At 36.2% G+C, this 21,000-nt stretch overlaps 1 protein-coding gene across 2 annotated transcripts in view; it reads right to left on the bottom strand.

Annotated features, from left to right (window-relative positions):
- Positions 1–21,000, bottom strand: part of LOC106881088 (uncharacterized) — a 925,009-nt gene that overhangs the window by 413,442 nt on the left and 490,567 nt on the right. For both annotated transcript variants that reach the window (XM_089361538.1, XM_089361539.1), the window contains one exon: positions 17,519–17,669. The gene's annotated coding sequence lies outside the window, so the exon portion shown is untranslated. The remainder of the gene's footprint in view (positions 1–17,518; positions 17,670–21,000) is intronic.

Genomic DNA, 21,000 nt, shown 5'->3' with positions numbered 1-21,000 from the left:
TCTTCCTTCTGGTCATTTCAGCATGTAGAACCATTAATCCTGATATGTCAAACTAATACACCTTGCTTGTTCTCTCACATGTCTCTGCCTTTTGTTTTTTTTTTGTACATATGAACCATATGCGAAAGCGAAATCGTGATGGTACCACCATTTGAGCATGATCGTTACCAGCATCGCTTTCCTGGCACTTGTGCCGGTGGCACATAAAAGACACCATTTTGAGCGTGGCCATTGCCAGTACTGCCTGACTGGCCTTCGTGCCGGTGGCACATAAAGTCACCCACTACACTCTCAGAGTGGTTGGCATTAAGAAGGGCACCCAGCTGTAGAAAGTCTGCCAAATCAGATTGGAACCTGGTGTAGCCACTTGGTTCACCAGTCCTCAGTCAAATCATCCAACCCATGCTAGCATGGAAAGCGGACGTTAAACGATGATGATGATATATACATATGTGTGTGTATATATATATATATATATATAATTGTTATTTTCAATGTTCAGTTTTTTGACTTGACCGTATGTATGTGTGTGTGTATGTATGTATGCATGCATGTATGTATGCATGCATGTATGTATGCATGCATGCATGCAAGTATGTATGTACATACATATGTGGTTTGTGTAATGTGTGTGGCTTCTTGTCTTGATGTTATTTGAAATTTCTAATGAGCATCATCATCATATGAGTGGTTTCCATAGTTTCTGATATTCCATGGAAACATCTTTAGGGAAAAGCAATTATTACCTTACTTGAAAACAAATGAGGGTTGGTGATAGGAAGGGCATCCGGTCATAGAAATATCTGTCTCTGTGAATTCCATCTGTGAATTCCATGCAAGCAAGGAAAAGCGCACATTAAAACAATGATGAAGATGATGATGATGTGCACATATGTTAGTTCATATACATACGTGTTTTCAAAGTCAAGAATTTTCACTCTGAATGTGCAGAGCCACAACATGATATCAACAAATATCACTATCTGAAGCTCAGTGCTTTTGCATGTGAAATGCAGAATGTGCACACGCACACACACACACACAAAGGGTGTGTGACAGTCCTAGTCTGCCAAAGTCATTCACAAAGCATTGATTGGCTTAGAACTATAGTAGAAGTCACTTGCCCAATGTGTTGTTCAGTGGGACTGAACTCAGTACCTACCCCATGGTTGAAAAAAAAAACACAACAAAACCACATAGCAATGCCAGTGCTTATTGAATAAGATGCGCATATGTGTTATGTGTATGTGTGTAAGCACGCACGCACACAAGCTCTCATGCACACACATATTATTTATATTACTTCAAGAGTGTTTGTCTCAGTTTTGTGAAACTCACTTCTGTGAAACTGGAAGTAATGTAATTCTGAGTCAGTTAATACAAATAAATAAACTTTATAAAATGTAACGAGTGGTCTTTTGTTTTGTTTGCATGCATATCTATGTAGCTACATGTATGTGTATGTTTGCGTGTGTGTACACACACTCACACACATTATATATATGTATATGTGTATACACATGTACACACATATGTGTAAGTAAGCAGATACACATATATACTTTTACATTTGTGTGTTTCTGTTTGTACATGTGCATGAGTTTACAGGTGTGTGTATTTGTGTACACACAGACATATATATATATATATATATATATATATATATATATATATATATATATATATATATACACATGTGTGCATGTGTGTGTGTGTGTGTAAATCATATATATTCAATTACGTTTTTAATGGAATTTTCCATGTAGTAATAAATTCTCAATCTTTTTTCAATATCCCACTGAAATTAAATTGTTAAGTCCATGTTCCCCTCCCCTGGGAAATGTTGAAGTTATGGAGAAAAGATTAAATGCCATCATATTTATCAGTTCTCCATATTTTTTGTTCCCTATTTAAAAGCTTATATTGTTCAATTTGAAATACATTCAAGAATTGATCTATGCGAAACTTTTGAAAGAATTAACATTCTTAGATTCCATTTGTACCATTGCCTACTCCTACGCTTTATTACTACATTTAGCATACTAGGTATGGCCTTGATCCTTTTTTGTTAAGAAGTTTGTTTCCAGCCACATGGTTTGGGGCTCAGTCCCACTGCATGGTACCAAAAGCAATTAACTTCTACATCAGTATTGTGTTGAATAAAGTCTTGTGATTGTATTTGGGGAGACGAAAACTGAAAGAAACCCATTGTGATTGTGTGTGTGTGTGTGTGTGTGTGTGTGTATATATATATATATATATATATATATATATATATATATATGCTTTTGTCTCCTTGTCTTAACATAGTGTAAGTTGCAAATCAGTATCATTGCCATACAAATATTGATATTCATTTCCGATGATCTGCAAAAGCATGTCTGGCCATGGAAAAAGCATTATTTTGCCTGGAAAGAGGTAAGTAGTTGTAGGAAGGGTATCTGGCCATAGCAAACAGGTAAGAAACAGGTAAGTGGACAGGAAGGGTATCTGGCCATTGAAAATCTGCCTCAGTTATTGCCATCTGACCCTTGGAAGTATAGAAAACTGGACATTAAAAGGGTGATGATCATCATCACGCAATATCTCACTCCATTTGTTGTATCATATATAACACTCTATGCTATTTATCACACCATATGCATAACATCTCTCTCCATTTACCATACCAGCCATGGAACTTGACTCCATAAGACTAACAGCTGAGACACCTATGCTGTTTGCCACACCAGTTACATCAACTTTATTTGCCACATCAGGAAATAAGGCAGGACTTTGCTGAAATATAAATGAACAAAGAAAGAAATGCGCTTTCTCTATGTCTCCCTCCCCCTCTTTCTGTGTGTGTGTGTCTCTCTCTCTCTCTCTCTCACACACACACACATTTCACTTTTGACTTGAAAATTCCAGTTTTATGAAATAATCAAACATTTAATAACACATTGAAGTGTATAATATGTACAAATGTAAATCTCAAATCTGTGTAGGGAAGTTATAGGTTTCAGAACAGTAGTCCAACTCAAGATTGATTAGACCTATGATCAAAGAGATTGCTGGTCCACCCATGGCTAAACCATTTAATTTCCATGCAAAGTGGGTGTGATTTGAGGATTTATCTGTTATTGCAAATAGATTGACTAACCATGAAGTGGTTCCTCTGTATACCTGCTTTAAACTAGTTATATTTAGTTTTTCTCACTGATTTAGAATGAACAGTTTACTTCTGCTGGGCAACTGACTGCGACAGACAGTACACACTCTTTGTATATTCTGTCTCAGACAACCATATCCGATTTGTTATGTTTAGAAGATTTGATGGGAATGTTCCACCAATATTCCTTCCATTGAAACATATGGATGTATTGAATATCAGAAATATTTTCTATATTTATCCCCAGTGATCTTTTCAATGGTGTTGTATATTGTTTTAGCAACAATGTCATACTGCATAGAAAGGTAGTATGGATCTTGACATTTTGGGGCAGCTGCTGATCATGTATAAAGTCTCCCACAGACATGTAATATAATCAATCTTTTCAATTGTGTCTTTGAGGGTTTAAGCAATTCATGCTTGCTTTTGTTCAACATGTATTTAGTAGCAACTTCTAGCCATTGTATAGCAAAATTATGACCTTTGAAATGTAACATAATTTGGCAGAATTGATACTTCCTGACAATATATTGACATTATTCTCAAATTTCTGGGAAATCCTTTTAATTGGTATACAGAGTATTTGTCTTTCAAGTATGTGTTGAAGTAAATCCATTTGTCAGTCCTGGGATTGCAGGAGACATCTTCAGGAACCAAATAATTCTTTTGTTGTTCACACCCTCTTACAAGACATTGCTCTCCTCACTTCTGAGCACCTGATTGGTGCATTTGTTGTTGTTTCGCAAACGTGGTCTGAGTGATACCATACAGATTAACGATCAAAGAATCACTAAGTAACTGTGAGGGCTTTACTTTGTAAATAAGGTCAGAATATGATTGAAACATGCCAGGAATTCTGAATTCACCAGAAAAATTAACATTGTAGTAGTCTCATCACATAATTATTTCCAGTTAGTTTTCTGATGATCCTTACATAAACTGTATTTGTTAAAGTCTGATGAAATAATACACTTTTGTTTACTATCATTGATCACATTTCCGTTTTTGGGTACCTTTTCATAAATGTTTAGGTATTTGTAACATTCATTGTGTAAAAGACAGAGGAATATGAATGTCTTTAATATTGGTTTCAAATTTTGGCACAAGGCCAACATTTTTAGGGGATGGGTAAAGTCTATTACATCGACCCCAGTGTCTAACTGGTACTTATTTTATCAACCCCAAAAAGATGGAAAGTCAAGTTGACCTTTGTGGAATTTGAATTTAGAATGTAAAGACAGACAAAATGCCATCCCGGTGTGCTCATGATTCTGCTTGCTCATTGCTGCCTTAGATCCAAAGCTGGACAATATGCCACTAGCATTTTACCTGGTGTGTAAATGATTCTTATTTCTTTATTGCCCATAAGGGGCTAAACATAGAGGGGACAAACAAGGACAGACAAAGGGATTAAGTTGATTACATCGACCCCAGTGTGTAACTGTACTTAATTTATCAACCCCGAAAGGATGAAAGGCAAAGTCGACCTTGGCAGAATTTGAACTCAGAACATAATGGCAGATTAAATACCACTAAGCATTTCGCCCGGTGTGCTAACGATTCTGGCAGCTTGCTGCCTTCTGGAATGTTTTTGATATTAGAGAGCAACTTTCCCACCTTCAACTGTCAAGTATAAACATGTTTTTTATCACCAACTGTCATCCTTACATTAGTGAAAAGATGTTTATTATTCAATTTAGTTGTTTCTCAACATTGCATATATTTCTAATGTAGATAACTAAATCATCAGAGAAAAAAATCAGGGGTCTTATATGTGTTTCTTACCGATTAAAACCCTAATATATAACTACCTGAAAATTTTGAGCCAATAAAGGAGCATTTTTCTATGTGGTCACTCGAAATGCTGAAAATAGCTGCCAAATCATTTTCAAATCACACCCTAACTTGGGAAACGGAAGAACACCTTGGATAATACAATCCTAGATACACCCAAAAAAACGGAGTTGTCATCATAGGGATGACTATGTTCATAGATCTGTCTTCTCAATGAGGCCAGACCTAGCGTTGAACAACAAACTGTCTGAGTTTAGTAGGAGAAATGCCAGTGGGTTTGGTAGAGCTGGTGAGTTTAGTGGAATTAACACCAAAATATAATGAAGCACAGTTAGACTGCTTTCACCAGAGACAACTCATCATGCATTTAGCGATCAATTTAAGGAGAGTCAATGAAGTCTATGTAAGCATTTCAGCAGCAGCAACTACAGCAGTGCAATGATCGCAAGAGTTATGAATGACGAATAATGTTAAACACCTTTCTATAATCAAGCCATACTGTCACAAGCTTTGGTAATTTTTTTCTTTTTTAAATGCTTCAAACATCATAGCTTTATTAATCAGAAATTGTTTGGCACATCTCCACATTTCTTTCTTACCACCTGCTGATCATCTCTCAATAATTTGTCGGTCTTCTATGTATGTATTTATTTACACCAAAACACAAACATATCTAAACCGAACATACATGCTAGAGTAATATGTTCTCTTGATAGAGTTAATCTATCAAAATCCTGGAAATTTCTTTTAAATCTTGTAATTTCCATTTAAATCTTAATCCTGATGTCAAGAAAACAATCCGCATAATTACATACAAATACAGGTATTTCTTTTCAATGTGTGTGCCAGTGTGTGTGTGTGTGCATGCATGTGTGTGTGTGTGTGTGTGTGTGTGTGTGAGGCAGGGGATGGCAGATTGTAATGACATAGATTAATATTGAAAAGAGTTAATTAACAGACCAGCATGTGTTGAATCAATCATAAAAAAAAAAGAAGGTAAAATTGAAAGAAGAAAACCTCTGAAATCATTTCATGTTCATCGTCTATTTTCTTCCTGTTTATTGAAATGCAAGTTTGTGAGTGTAAAGTGTCAGTGCTAAAGTGTGCAGTTGTTGTTGTGTAGCCCTAGGTCAGGTGTGATTGAGTAAAACTATGATCAAAGATTTTCAAATGATGATTATTAGTATAATACATCCAAGACCACATTATTCCATATATGTGTGTGCGCGTGTGTGTGTTTGCGTTTGTTCTCTTTTTTTTTTATAAGAGAGGCAGGATGAAATTTGAAGATTTGACTGCTGTGTCTGCCCGGTTGAGCAACAACACAGGCACTCTCTCACTGGCGCAGGTTCTCTTGTGAATCAGTAAACCAGCAAGATTGATTCTTCACTGTGTACATATTTGTGAACGAATGAGATCAAGGAAAGTTAAGTGGCTAGAATATAAATTTTAAAATTCTTGATGTATAGGTGCACTAATGGCTGTGTGGTTGAGAAGATCACTTTGCAACCATGCGGTTTCAGGTTCAATCCCACTGCACAGCATTTTGGGTATCTTCTCTTATAACCCTGGGTAGACCAATGCTTCCAAGTGAACGTGGTACAGGGAAACTGTGTGGAAACCCATATGTGTATGTGTGTGTGTGTCTTTATGTCTGTGTTTGTCACGCCTACCCCTAATTGACAACCAGTTGGTTTGTTTATGTCCCTATAATTTAGTGTTTTGGCAAAAGAAACTGATAGAATAAGTAACTGACTTTAAAAAGAAACAACATAAGTACTAAGATCAATGTGTTGGACTAAAATCTTTCAAGGCAGGGCTCCAGCAAAATGAGTAAAAGAAGGTAAGCACAGATGTGCAACAGATTGCATTAATTTTGAAAATTGTACAAACTGTGTGACTAAATGAATTGCAACCCTAACACATTGTAGTTTGTATTTTGCTTTTAACTCCTTTTCTGGTGTTTGTAAGAGGGCTTTGATCATAATGGGGCACTACCATCAAGGGCTAGTGATTATTTTGACCCCAACATTTTCTTAGCTACCTATTTTACTGAGCATAAGAGGACAAAGGCAAAGTTGATCCACGTATAAAGGGACATAACCAGGATGTAAAACAAAACAACCAAACACCACAAGGTATTTTTTTGATACTGTTGGCTCAGCCATTTCCTAGTTCTCTCTCTCTCTCTCTTTCTCTCTGACACACATACACACACACACACATACACACACACACACACACACACACACACACACACACCACACACACACACACACACACACACACACACACAACACACACACACACAATGTGTACAGTTCTGAAAATTATCATTTTCTTACAAACCTGAAACAAAGGCATTAATAATATTCCATTCAAAGGTGGTGAGCTGGCAGAATCATTAGCACATCAAGCAAAATGCTTAGCAACATTTTGCCTGTTTTTATGGTCTGAGTTCAAATTCTGCTGAGGCCAACTTTGATTTTCATCCTTTCAGGGGATGATAAAATAAGTACCAGTTGAGCACAGGGGTCAATGTAATTGATTTACTCCCACTCCTGAAATTGCTGACCTTCTGTCAAAATATGAAACCAATAATAATTCTTTCCACTTTAGGCACATGGCCTGAAATTTGAAGGAAGAGGGCTGGTCGATCACATTGATCTCCGCCCAGTGCTAAACTGGTACTTATTTCATTGACCCCACAAAAGGATGAAAGGCAAAGTTGACTCAAAATGTAAATAGCCAGAATACTGCAAAGCATTTTTTCTGATACTCTAATGATTGTGCCATTTCACCACTTTTATAATGGTTTCTTATTTTGGCACAAGGCCAGCACTTTTGAGGGAATGGTATTAGTCAATACCTTCAACCCAAGTAGTAGACTGGTGCTTTATTTTATTGACTCTGGAGAGATGAAAAGCAAAGTTAATCTCAGTAGTGTTTGAAGTGAGTCCATCGAGAAGTGAAAGATATACAACAAAACATTTTTTCTAAGAGTCAAATCAGATACAAGGCTAGATATTTCAGAAAAGAGAATAATCAATTATATTGACTCCAGTATTTGACTGTTACTTTATTTGATCAAAGTTGACCATAGCAGGATTGGAACTCAGGAAATAAGGAACTCTAACTAACACTGCAAGGCATTATATCTGTTGCTCTAAAAATTTTGCCCATTCTTCTAACATTGAATTGATGGAAAGATACAAGTTTGAAGAGGAAGGAGTACAGGCCAATATTACCAAACTCAAAATGTAATTGGTACTATTTTAATTCTGAAAAGATGGAAACCAGAACATGTTCCACATAATGCTGAAGTCAGTGTTTTACCAATTTCTTTAATACCTTTGGGAAAGTAATAAATATTGGCACACATTTTCTTTCTTATCTGGAAATCAACAATTTCATTGTCAGGTATTTGTCAAACTTGCAGGAAATAAATCTGTGGTTGAACAGGGTCCTTCAGGCAAGTTACGACAGAAGAAATGATGCAATTTACACACACGCTCATGCATACGCACACATATACACACATATATAACACACATACACGCACATATATAGAATTCCTGTCATAGGGTATGACAGTGGTGGGGAAACAAGCTAAAGGGAAAAAGAGGAGAAACAAAAGGAAAATAATAAGATGAAAAAGATGTGGTCCTTCAACCCATCTAAGAGAGTAGCAACAACCCATCCAACTCATGCCAGCGTAAAAAGCAAATGTAAAGCGGACACCACCACCATGACAATGATGACACATGCTCAGTTGTATGACATGTGTTGGTTTCATTTTTGATGCTCTTTCCTCCTCTTTCCTATTTTAATGACCAACTTTCTTTCCTTGCTAACCATACTCACTCACACTGACAGAAATGGTGATGACTCGTTTGTTCCTCTTTAGCCCTTCTTGAATAAATGACAGAACTTTTATATGGTCAGAAATAGCAAAACAAAGCTCCTTTAGATTCATGCTACTACTACTACTACTACTACTACTACTACTACTACTACATCATCACCACCACCACCACCACCACCACCACCACCACCACCACCACCACCACCACCACCACCACCACCACCACCACCACCACCATCATCATCATCATCATCATCATCATCATCATCATCATCATCATCATCATCATCATCATCATCATCATCATCATCATCATCATCATCATCATCATCATCATCATCATCATCATCATCATCATCATCATCATCATCATCATCATCATCATCATCATCATCATCATCATCATCATCATCATCATCATCATCATCATCATCATCATCATCATCATCATCATCATCATCATCATCATCATCATCATCATCATCATCATCATCATCATCATCATCATCATCATCATCATCATCATCATCATCATCATCATCATCATCATCATCATCATCATCATCATCATCATCATCATCATCATCATCATCATCATCATCATCATCATCATCATCATCATCATCATCATCATCATCATCATCATCATCATCATCATCATCATCATCATCCGGTATTTCATCTGTCTTTACTACTCAGAGTTTCTTACTACATCCAATCTTCCAGAAAGTCAAAAGAAGGGGCAGTTGTCTCTTCTGCTATGGCCTTGGATTGGCCAATATCTTCCAAGTAGAATTTAATAGACAGGAACTGTGTAGAAGCCTGTCATATATATTATGGACTCTTCCATCATTAAACAATGGACAAGGGTTTTTCCAATTTCTTGCTGAACAACCACACAGATGATTTGCTTATATTGATCAAATGTTTGTGTTCACATAAGTTCACTCCCTCCATCAAACCAGCATTTCCTGTACAAAGTGCACAAGTGTGCCACATGTCAGATTTTGAAATGATTTCAGAGCAATGTGAAATGAAGTGCTTTGCTCAAGAATGTAAAGTGTTGTCTGGTCCAGGAACTGAACCTACAATCTAACAAACATGAGTGCAACACCCTAACCACTAGGCCACTTGCTTTCACACACAATATATATATATATATATATATATATATATATATATATATAGTGTATGTAGTCTATGTCTTTGTCCTTTTATGTCCTGTAGTAGCAGTCAGACAATTAGAGATACCAGAGTGAAACACATACTAAGAGCTTTTACAAATATGGATAATTATAATACTATCTAACCCATGCGAATACTTATTAAAAAAATATAGTTGTAAAATGATTTATAAAACCAAAAATTAAAAATACAAAAAATATAGTGATGTTAAGCAGTTATACTTATGATGATCAAATATGATGGAAGAATGATCCAAATTTTGGCAGGGTGGAAGCAAAAAATGCTTCAGATCTTCTCATTAGATTCTTAGATTAGATGGGAGGAAAGAGATAAAACAAAAAAGGAAAAAAAAATGAATGAAGTACTTTGCTTCTGTGAAATGTACATCAATTTGTTAATAATCTAAGTAATAATGGTTAAAGGCTACAGTATAGCAGAACGTAAAAATAAGGAATTAATGTTCTGTATTATCAAAGGATGGAGTGATATGCCAGTTAAGTGATAAGTAGACTACATGCCAGAGCAATTAAAATGAAAAATTATCATTATTATTATTGATAACAATAATAATGATTTCTTTTATTCGCCACCAGGGCAAAGGATGAGAGGGACAATAGAAAATGATGATGAAGATGTTGATAATAATAATGCTTCTGTTATTATTATTATTAACAAATACAATAATAAACACATGCAAAATCTATCCATCAATAATGAGGTAATTTAATGAGAGAAAAAGACAGAGATAGGTACAGGGTTAGTGGTGAAAACTACAGAATTGTAATTGATGATGGATTTAATATTCCTTTCTTTCTTTCTTACTTTTTTTGGATTTATTAGTTTAGCAGGGATATTTCCAATATTGAAGCATGTATTTTTAGACTAACTGGGATATTTTCAATACTGAAGCATGTACTGTTGGTCTATTTGAGATATCTTCAATGCTGACACATGTATTTATTAATCTAGCTGTTCAATATTGAGACATGTAGTGCCAAACTAGCTATGATATGCTCAGTACTGACATTTGCATTTATTTATCTAGCTGGGATATGTTCAATATTGAAGCATATATTTATTAGTCTACCTGCGATAAGTCCAATATTGAAACTAGCTGTGATATATTCATTATCGAAACATGTATTATTACTATAGCTGAAACATATTCAATGCTGAAGCAAGTTTTGTTAGTCTGGCAGCATTGTCTTGTATACTGAAAACTCATTTTTTCCCCCCAAGATGTAGTACAATTAGGGTCACATAATCTAATGTAGTCTTATTTTCTAAGATGGTAGGGTATAATTTGAAGGATATTTGCCTGCTATTTCTTGCAAGTCAAGTATCTATATATTTTGAAACATCTTTTTTTCTTCTAGAAACAGTAACCTCTAAGATCACACATCATCCAATGTAGTCTTCTTTTCTAGGATGGTAACGTTTGATCTGAAAGATATTTGTCTGCTATTTCTAGCAAGTCAAGGATCCACATAGAGGTTCCAAAACTGAAAGAACCTTGGACTAAAATACTTTACGGTGTATAATTCTATCCCTGTTTCTTCTAATTTAAAACAGTAACAGGACTTACTTTGCCCATCATTCTCCTTTATGATAATGGCTTCCTATTTTGGCATAATTGCTGTCATAAGGCCAGCAATTTTGGGGGAGCGGCTAAATCAATTACATCAACCTCGTGCTCAACTAGTACTTATTTTATCAACCTTGAAAGGAAGAAAGGCAAAGTGGACCATGCCAGAATTTGAACTCAGAATGTGAAGACAGACAAAATGCCGCTAAGCATTTTGCCCAGCATGCTAACAATTCTGCCACCTCTCTCTCTCTCTCTCTCTCTCTCTCTCTCTCTCTCTCTCTCTCTCTCTCTCTCTCTCTCACACACACACACACAATTCAGTCATGTACAGGGTTAATTCAATTGAAGACCTCTCCCCAACACATTTTACAGTCATGTGCTGACATGAGAAATTATTATTAGGATAGTGAAATAACATAATTGGTAGAGCATCTAACTATGTACTTTATAACATCTATAGTCTTGTCTCTGTATTTTGTAAGCTCAAATTGTAATGGAGTAGGCTTTGTCTTTCTTCCCCATAGGATCAATAAAATAAGTATCTGTTGTCACATACTATGATCAGTTAAATCAACTAAAACTCTTTCCTTAAATTTGTGGCCTCATGACAAAATTAAAAAACCTTACTGCTCATGTTAGATTTTTGGGCAAGGTTTTTCATTTTCTGTCCCTTGGGCTTAATAAAATAAATACAAGGCATATATTGTAAATTGAAACGTAAAACTATGAATTCTTCTTCAGCCCTGAGAAGCTTTTAAGTGTTGGTACTTAACTTAAGTTTCATGGCTTTATGCGAATGAGTGATAAATCTTCTCCTGGACAGAATATAGAGTTACCACAGATTAAATTCCCAGATGATCTGGGGTCTATTCTGAGAGCTAGGTTAATGGAAAATAAAGTCCTTATCCCAAAACACACAGGAGAAGATTTGATTACAAACTCTATGCTGAAGTTATTGTTATTGTTTAGATCATATCAGTTTTGGTTGAGGATACTTATAATCAAAAGCATTCCAGTTATGACTACCCTGCCTTTTATTCAGCCATAGTGCAGGATATGATTTGAGGGAGATTTGTCTGCTATTTCTAGCAGGTTAAAAGTCATGAAGTGGCTCCTTTGTTGGTTAGATATATCGAGGTAGCAACTAAAGGATACATAATGGAGTTGATTTGATCAACTGCACACTTGCAGCCCTGTGTCAGTTTAAGAAATCATAGCTGTGTGGTTAAGAAGTTTGCTTCTCAATCAAATAGTTTTAGGTTCAGTCCCATTGCATGGAATCTGGGCTAAGAAAGCCCTGGGTTGACCAGTGCCTTGTGAATGGATTTGGTACAACTCTGAGAGTAAGCTTGTTGTATGCATACGTGAGTGTGTATGTGTGCATGCATCAGTGTTTGTCCCTCCACCATCACTCGACAACTGGTGTTGGTTTGTTTATGTTCCCATAACTTAGAGGTTCGGCAAAACAGATGGGTAAAATAAGTACCAGACTTAGAAAAAAATAAGTACTGGTGGTCAACCTGCTTGACTAAAACCTTTCAATGTGATGCCCCAGCATGGACACATCCCAATGATTGAAACAAAAGACAAAATGAAATACTGTAATGTAAATTACTGTAATGTTTCGTTTAGCATTAATTTCACTGTTTAATGACATATCTGCAACGACCACTTCTGAACTTTAAAACCTTTGACCTTTGATATACATGATTTGTACTACAAAACGATGAAATGTGTCTCTCACACCATAGAAAGAGTGAAATAACCACTCCAAGAGTTGACGGGTGGGGTCACATAATACTAGTAGGGCCCCCTTCGGTCATGAATGACCATGGGATTGCACCTACAAAGTTACTCTCCAGAGGCACAAGTCTGAGCAAGGTTGTTTATGGAAGACCATCAAATGCCCATGAATACCAGCTTCCTTTCTCCATGCTGCCGATGTTGTCCAAGGGAAAGGGCCAAGCTGATACAGCTTGTCACCAGTGACGTCGCAACACGTTTCTACAACTGAGTGAACTGGAGCAACGTGAAATAAAGTGTCTTGCTCAAGGATACAACACACAACCCGGTTCAAGAATCAAACTCACTACCTTATGATTGTGCACCGGACTCTCTAACCACTGAGCCATGCACCTTCGTACATAATACTACATATTGTTTTTATTATTAGGGAAGTAGTGAACAAGTAGAATTTTGCTTTTTCATCCTTCTGGGGTTGATAAAATAAAGTACTAGAGATGATGGTATTGCCTAGTCTTCATCATCATCATTTAACATCCACTGTCTATGCTGGCATGGGTTGGATGGTGTGACCAGAGCTGACAAGCTGGGGTGCTGCACCAAATTCCAGTCTGATTTGGCATGGTTTCTACAACTGGATGCCCTTCCTAATGTCAACCACTTTACTGAGTGTACTGTGGGCTTTTACGTGGCACTGTACAGGTGCTTTTATGTGACACCGCTTGGGTGCTTTTACCTAAAGTTGTACCTAAGTCGGAAATAATTATTATGGTAATTATAATTAAGACAGCAATCTGGCTGAAACATTAGTGCATTGGCCAAAATGCTTGGTGGCAATTCTTCCAGCTCTTTGCATTCTGATTTCAAATACCATTGGGGGTCAATTTTGGCTTTCATTCTTTCTGATTCAATAAAATGAAATACCAGTCAAATATTGGGGTTGATGTAATCAATTTGCGCCCTCCCTTCAAAATTGCTGACCTTGTGCCAAATTTAGAAAGAATCATTATTATTATTAAGATTTCAAGATTATATAGGATTTAGCTGCTTAAAGTGAAACAAAAATATATTAAAAAACTGCCCACTTATCTTTTACTTGTTTCAGTAAAGACTGGTGATGCTGGGGCATCACCTAGTTCAAAAAAATCAACCCCACTACATTTATTTTTTTCTTAAGGCTGGTACATATTTTATCGATCTCTTTTGCTGAACTCTTAAGCTATGGTGGGGGACAAATACAAAGATACACACACACATATATATATATATATCATCATCATCATCATCGTTTAACGTCCGCTTTGCATGCTAGCATGGGTTGGACGATTTGACGATTTGACTGAGGACTAGTGAAACCAGATGGCTATACCAGGCTCCAATCCGATTTGGCAGAGTTTCAACAGCTGGATGCCCTTCCTAACACCAACCACTCTGAGAGTGTAGTGGGTGCTTTTACGTGCCACCGGCATGAAGGCCAGTCAGGCGGTACTGGCAACGGCCATGCTCAAAATAGTGTATTTTATGTGCCACCCACACAAGAGCCAGTCCAGGGGCACTGACAACGATCTCGCTCAAAAGTCCTTACACATGCCACGGACACAAGTGCCAGAAAGGCGACGCTGGGCACAGGTGCCATCCCGATTCACAGAGCGAATGCTGACTGAAGATGGCGGCGGCGGCCACAGAGGCAATGACGGTGAGGGCGGCAAGCAGGCAGGCAGGAACGGGCGAGGAAGAGTGCGTACGAACGGCGGAGGTGGCGGGCACGGACAGACCGGGCGTCTGTCCGTTCGGGCTTCTTTCAGTTTGCGTCTATCAAATCCGCTCACAAGGCTTTGGTCAGCCTGAGGCTATAGTAAAAAACATTTGCCCAAGGTGCCATGCAGTGGGACTGAACCTGGAACCATGCAGTTGGGAAGCAAGCTTCTTACCACACAATCATGCCTGTGCAGTAAGAAGTATTATTTCTTCCTTTCACATGACCATACTTTCAAAATAGTATCAACAATAATCTGCTTTCCATGGCCGTACTTTTTCTCTCTCTTAGCAAACTTCTAATAATGCAACAGTAGTAAATTATTTTAATGAATTCCAATAACACAACATAATTATTTTAATGAATTCAAATAACTAGAGAAAGACTAAATTATTTTCCATTAAATTCTTTGTAATTAATTAATCCTATGTTAATCATCTACTGCAGGCAAATGATGATTATGATCTCAGATAATTACAAATAATAGCATACTCAAAGAAGACTAGCCAGGTCAGGTCAATCTAGGTGAAGATGTCTCCTCCATATGTAGTGCACACATGGACAAAATTTGAAGTCTTATATTATAATAATAATAATAATAATAATAATAATAATAATAATAATAATAATGGTGTGGTCAAAAGAGGAAGGGTTGAGGAAAAGGAGGGAACACAACTTTAATAATAGATTTTCTTCATATCAGAAACCTGGGCCAAATGCTTACAATAGAGTGGACTCTGATAATGGCATCCAAGAGCCAAATGGTTGTGATTTTGGACAGACTGCTTTTAGTGGGATTTTCTTCCTACTTATTAGTTTCTCAGTAGCTTTGGCCTCCGTTCATGAATTTAGGATGTTGTAACCAGTAGTTTCCAAACTGTAATGTTAATGCTGTAGTCTTTGAAGGGTATTTTTAATGAGTCTTTGAAGTAGCTTTTTATAACTCAGCAGAATGTTTTCATTGCCATACACAATAGATTTTGTGAAGCGCATAGTGGACATGTGAATAATATATCTCTTTCCATTTGACTTGAAACTTATGAAGGAGAATTCTCAGAAACTATCTCTTTATTTCTAAACTTCTGTTAGTATTAATGTTGCCTTGTGTTTTACTGCCATTTAGATTGTTCGAAATATGTTGCAGCAGAATAATAAATACTCAACAGATGAGAGAGAGAGAGAGAGGATCAGAGCTATAACTTCATACATCTTTTACTACTTAGAGTTTACTTGTGATGTGATGTGTGAGAGTAAGCGCTATTCTGATCTGAGTCTACGACCCAATTTCAAGCCATGTCAAATCACTTTATTTCACTGAACACTGTTAATGCTACCTAACATCACAACATTTTACCCCGAGTGAATTAAGAAACCTCTAAAGGGTCACTTAAATTACTAGAAGCAACAGTCAAACATCGCTCAAATCACACCTAGCTTCTTAAAAAAGGAACATAGTTGATAATGTAACTACCACCATAACAAAAGAAGGTAAAAGACTAGATGGTCATGGCAAGAGTGTCTTTGATTGTGAATCAGTATGATGAAAGCTGACTTGGGTCTAAACAACAACAATAACATCTTGCGCTGAGTATTATTAATACTATGAAAAATGTTTAAACTAAAGAAAACTTCTGCATGAAATGGTTCTACTCATGCTAGAGATGTCACAAACAGATTGTTGCAAATGGACAGTTAAGTAGATGAAAGTATACTTAATATTATTAAAAAGCTAAGATATATTCAGATATGCAGAAAAAAAAGTGAAAAAAGATATTAGTTGATAGCACATATTAATTTTATTTTCTTTTTCATTGGTAAATACAGGAGATAAGTCTAGATATATTTTACATTTTTATGAAGGTTTTATCGGTAAAAGTGTTGACTCGCTGTACTAAATGAAGTATTTAGGTGTAGAGCTATGAGGTAAACACACTAAATCACACACACATACCATGCGTGAGTAAGAAAAAATATTATAAGATACCAACTACTTTGATACTAAGACAATGTTGCAGGTTCTTTAGTCTTACAGTTTGTTTTAGCTATCACAGCCAAGCCCATGCTACAGCACTGGCTTCGAGAATGTGTATTTAATATTTAAAAGAAATAAGAAAAATTCCAAAGTATATTCAGATAATATACTATGTAAAAAAAAAAAAACCAATATTAATTGATGCTATTATTTCTTCTTTCTTTTTATTTTTAAGTATGGCAATATCCAAGCCTTGTAGATTGCAGACCAACAAGGAAACCTATATGCAGTCACTCAACCTGCTAGAAATAGCAGGCAGTTTTCTGTTAATCACACACTGTCATCATTATCATCATCATCATCGTTTAACATCCGCTTTCAATGATGATGATGATGATGATGATGATGATGACAGTGTGTGATTAACAGGAAACTGTCATTTTATAAAAGGAAAGAAACATTACGTGCAGGATTGAAATTAACAACAGGATGGTCATGGTTGACTGATCAGTGTGCCTGATCAGGACTGACCTGGAGCTTAACGAAAACACCACCAGTCCTTGGAGTTTATGGTTAACACTGAAAACAAAACAAAAAGCAAAAAAAAGTCAACATCTCAAGCATCTTGAAGGAAAATATAATGACAAACAAAGGTGATCCATTTGCTTCTTAATATCTTTATGATGTAAGGCAGTGAGATGGTAGAAACGTTAGCATGCCGGACGAAATGCTTAGCGGTATTTCGTCTGTCTTTACATTCTGAGTTCACACACACACATGTATGTGTGTGCTAGTGTCTCCTTGCATGATAGTTGTAAACGAGTGTCACTGTCATGCAAGCAGTGTCGTTCATTTCCTGTAAAAACATGTCTGGCCAAGAGAAAACATTATTTTATTTGGAAACAGATGAAGGTTGGTCATAGGAAGGGCACCTAACCCTGGAAAATCTTCTCCAACAAACTCAGTCCAACCCATGGAAGCATGGAAAAGTGGATGTTAAAATGATGATGATGATAATGATATTGATTTCTAGCATTAGTACTAAGCTACAAATTTTTTCTTTTTTTTTGTGGTGATGAGAATACAGTTGGTTGGATTGCCCCAGTATTTGGCTGGTACATTTATTAGTTGACCCTCAAAAAATGAATGACAAAATGGAGCCTGATGGTATTTGAACTTAGAACATAAACAGCTGTAACTAGATAGCACTTTGTCAAGGAATTTGTCCACCACTCAAATAATTCTACTAATTCGCCATATTGTGATGTAATAATATAGACAAGATAAAAAGAACATAACAATTAACAAAGATGTAACAACATTAGTCACAGTATCAAGACAATAATTAATTGTTATGATGAGCAAAAGCTGAATGCTATTAACTAACAATTACTTGTTTATTCAAATGCTTTATTTATTTGATATCATATCTGTGAAAAATATTAATGTTAGTTACAGGTTTCCAATCACTTGTTTTGCTTGTTTAATGTGTTCCTGAGTGAAATAGTGACAAGAGATCGACTATAATTCAGTGCAAAGGACTTCATTTGGAGAGCACTGGTTATTTACCAATGTTAATATCCCCTGGCTGATGCACCTTGTTGAAAGATATATGCATACAACAACACACACACATGGTGGTCACTCACAGACTTGCTTATAGTGGTAAAGTGTTTGTGCTGTATATTAGCTCACTATCTTAATGAAACTGATGATTGCTTTCACAGGTGCACATGTCAGATGTTGAAGTTATCGCAGAGCAATGTGAATTGGAGTCTTTTGCTCAAGAACACAACACACTGCTGGTTCAGAAATTGAAACCAAGATCTTGTGATTCTATGTCTGAATAATAAAAAGTGATGAGGGTAAGCAACAACATTGTATATACCCATGTTGTCACTGTTTTGTTGTTGAGAAGAATTTGTAGTACTAACTATACTTCTACTTCAAAATAAACTCAAATTTATAGATCTAATACCTACTTTCTGGATTTCACAGTAGGTGTCAATCAATTAACTACATCTCCCTTTTCCTGCATAAATTATCATTGTTGCATCATTAAAAATGATCCCAAGTCGAAACCATGTTAAAGTAGACATTGGAGCACAGCACAGTCCCTTGGTTCGTCAGTTCCTGTTAAATAGTCCAACCTGTGTTACCATGGGAAACAGATGATGATAGTGAAGATGGTGGTGATGGTCAAAAGAAATCAAAGAGTTGGCAAAAATAATTAGATATTCATGGCAGTAAATTTTGCCTTATGAAATATATAATACGGGAGAACCATATTGTAAGTTTGGAGTTTAAATCCATTCCAAGCATTTTGTTATGAATTCAGTCAGTCAGTGGCTCTTAATAACATGCACCTTATTTTACTCATCTGTTTGGAGAATATGTACCAAAATTGTCAAGGAATGTTAATGAATATAGATTAGCATCTTATTCTGAAGAAATTTATCTCTTGTCCACTTTACACACACACAAACCCAAATGACTTGCACCACGAAAAGAGAGAGAAAGCTAAACATTTGTTTTAGCATTTACTTGGACTGCTCTTCAGAACTACCTGGCCTTGTACCATCTCCTCTCAGGTATTCCCAACTCTCTTGTCTCCTATACTGTGTCTGCCTATGCCCCAGATTCTGCACTAACAACAATAACACCTAATCCTTATTCCTCAGAACATTATCCCTCTGGAATTTCATCCTTGCAATTTTTTTTTCCTCCCCAGCTATCAATTTGGAACTGTTCAGAAGGAACATAACAATATTTGTCTTATCACTCCTGGGGGGTTTAAACAGTTTTTAAAAAAAAAAGCAAAGAAAAAATTTCTTTCATTTCGTATTTGATTTCAAACTATATCAGGTTCTGCTTTTAGCTGCCTCTAGGATTAATATGATTAAGTACCAGTAATATATTGGTTTCAAATTTTGGCACAAGGCCAGCAATTTCAGGGGAGGGTGCTAGTCGATTACATTAACATTAGTACTCAACTGGTATTTATTTTATCGACCCTGAAAATATGAAAGCAAAGTCAACCTCGGTGGAATTTGAACCCAGAACATAAAGATGGATGAAATGCCACTAAACATTTTGCTTGGCTTGCTAATGATTCTGCCAGGTTGCCACCTTAAAGTACCAGTAATATATTGGTTCCAAATTTTGGCACAAGGCCAGCAATTGTGGCAGAGGATGCTAGCTGATTACATTGCTTCCAGTACACAACTGGTACTTATTTTATTGACTCCAAAAGATGAAAAGCAGTGAACCTTGGAAGAATTTGAACTCAAAATGTAGAGACAGATGAAATGCCGTTTAGCATTTTTCCCAACTTGCTAATGATTCTGCCAGTTAGCTGCTTTAAAGTACCTGTAATATATTAGGGCTGATTTAATTGATTTGGATCCATCTCTTTACTCTACAAAAATTTGGTCAAGTGCCAATGCAAGGAGTCAATACTATTAAGATTCAGAGTCAACAAGCGAAGTATTGATATTAGCTTGTAGCAGCAATTAACGATAGTGTAGGGTCAATGATGTATTTTTGTTTTTTCCCCCTCATCAGTTCTAGGCAGAGAAAAAAGTATTATCATAGAAATAACATTAGCAAAAACGACCAAAAATGGTTTTTATAGTCTATAATTATAGATGAATGAGTCAATGGGTTGGTAAGGGTATCTGTTGTATGTACTTTGCTGAGTAAGTCATTTATTTTTATTTTATTATTTTTTTTTTTATATAAGCATCCACCCAGAGATGCAACACAATGTGGTAGTGGGGTGGCAAAGGGGTTATGAGTGAAGAGTGTATTAGGGGATTTATGTGAAAGGAAGAAAATAGAAGGAACAAAAATGAAAGCAATCTTCATTATGTTTGATGGAAAATTGAATTGTCAATAAGAGCATTAATAAAGATGAAAAGAATGGAGTAATTCTGGTATTATAGTG

This window comes from Octopus bimaculoides, chromosome 13 (genome assembly GCF_046866305.1).
Source record: "Octopus bimaculoides isolate indiv1 chromosome 13, ASM4686630v1, whole genome shotgun sequence".
Lineage (NCBI taxonomy): Eukaryota > Metazoa > Mollusca > Cephalopoda > Octopoda > Octopodidae > Octopus > Octopus bimaculoides.
Note: the sequence above shows the minus strand (reverse complement) of the source record. Positions and strands in the feature narration are given on the sequence as shown.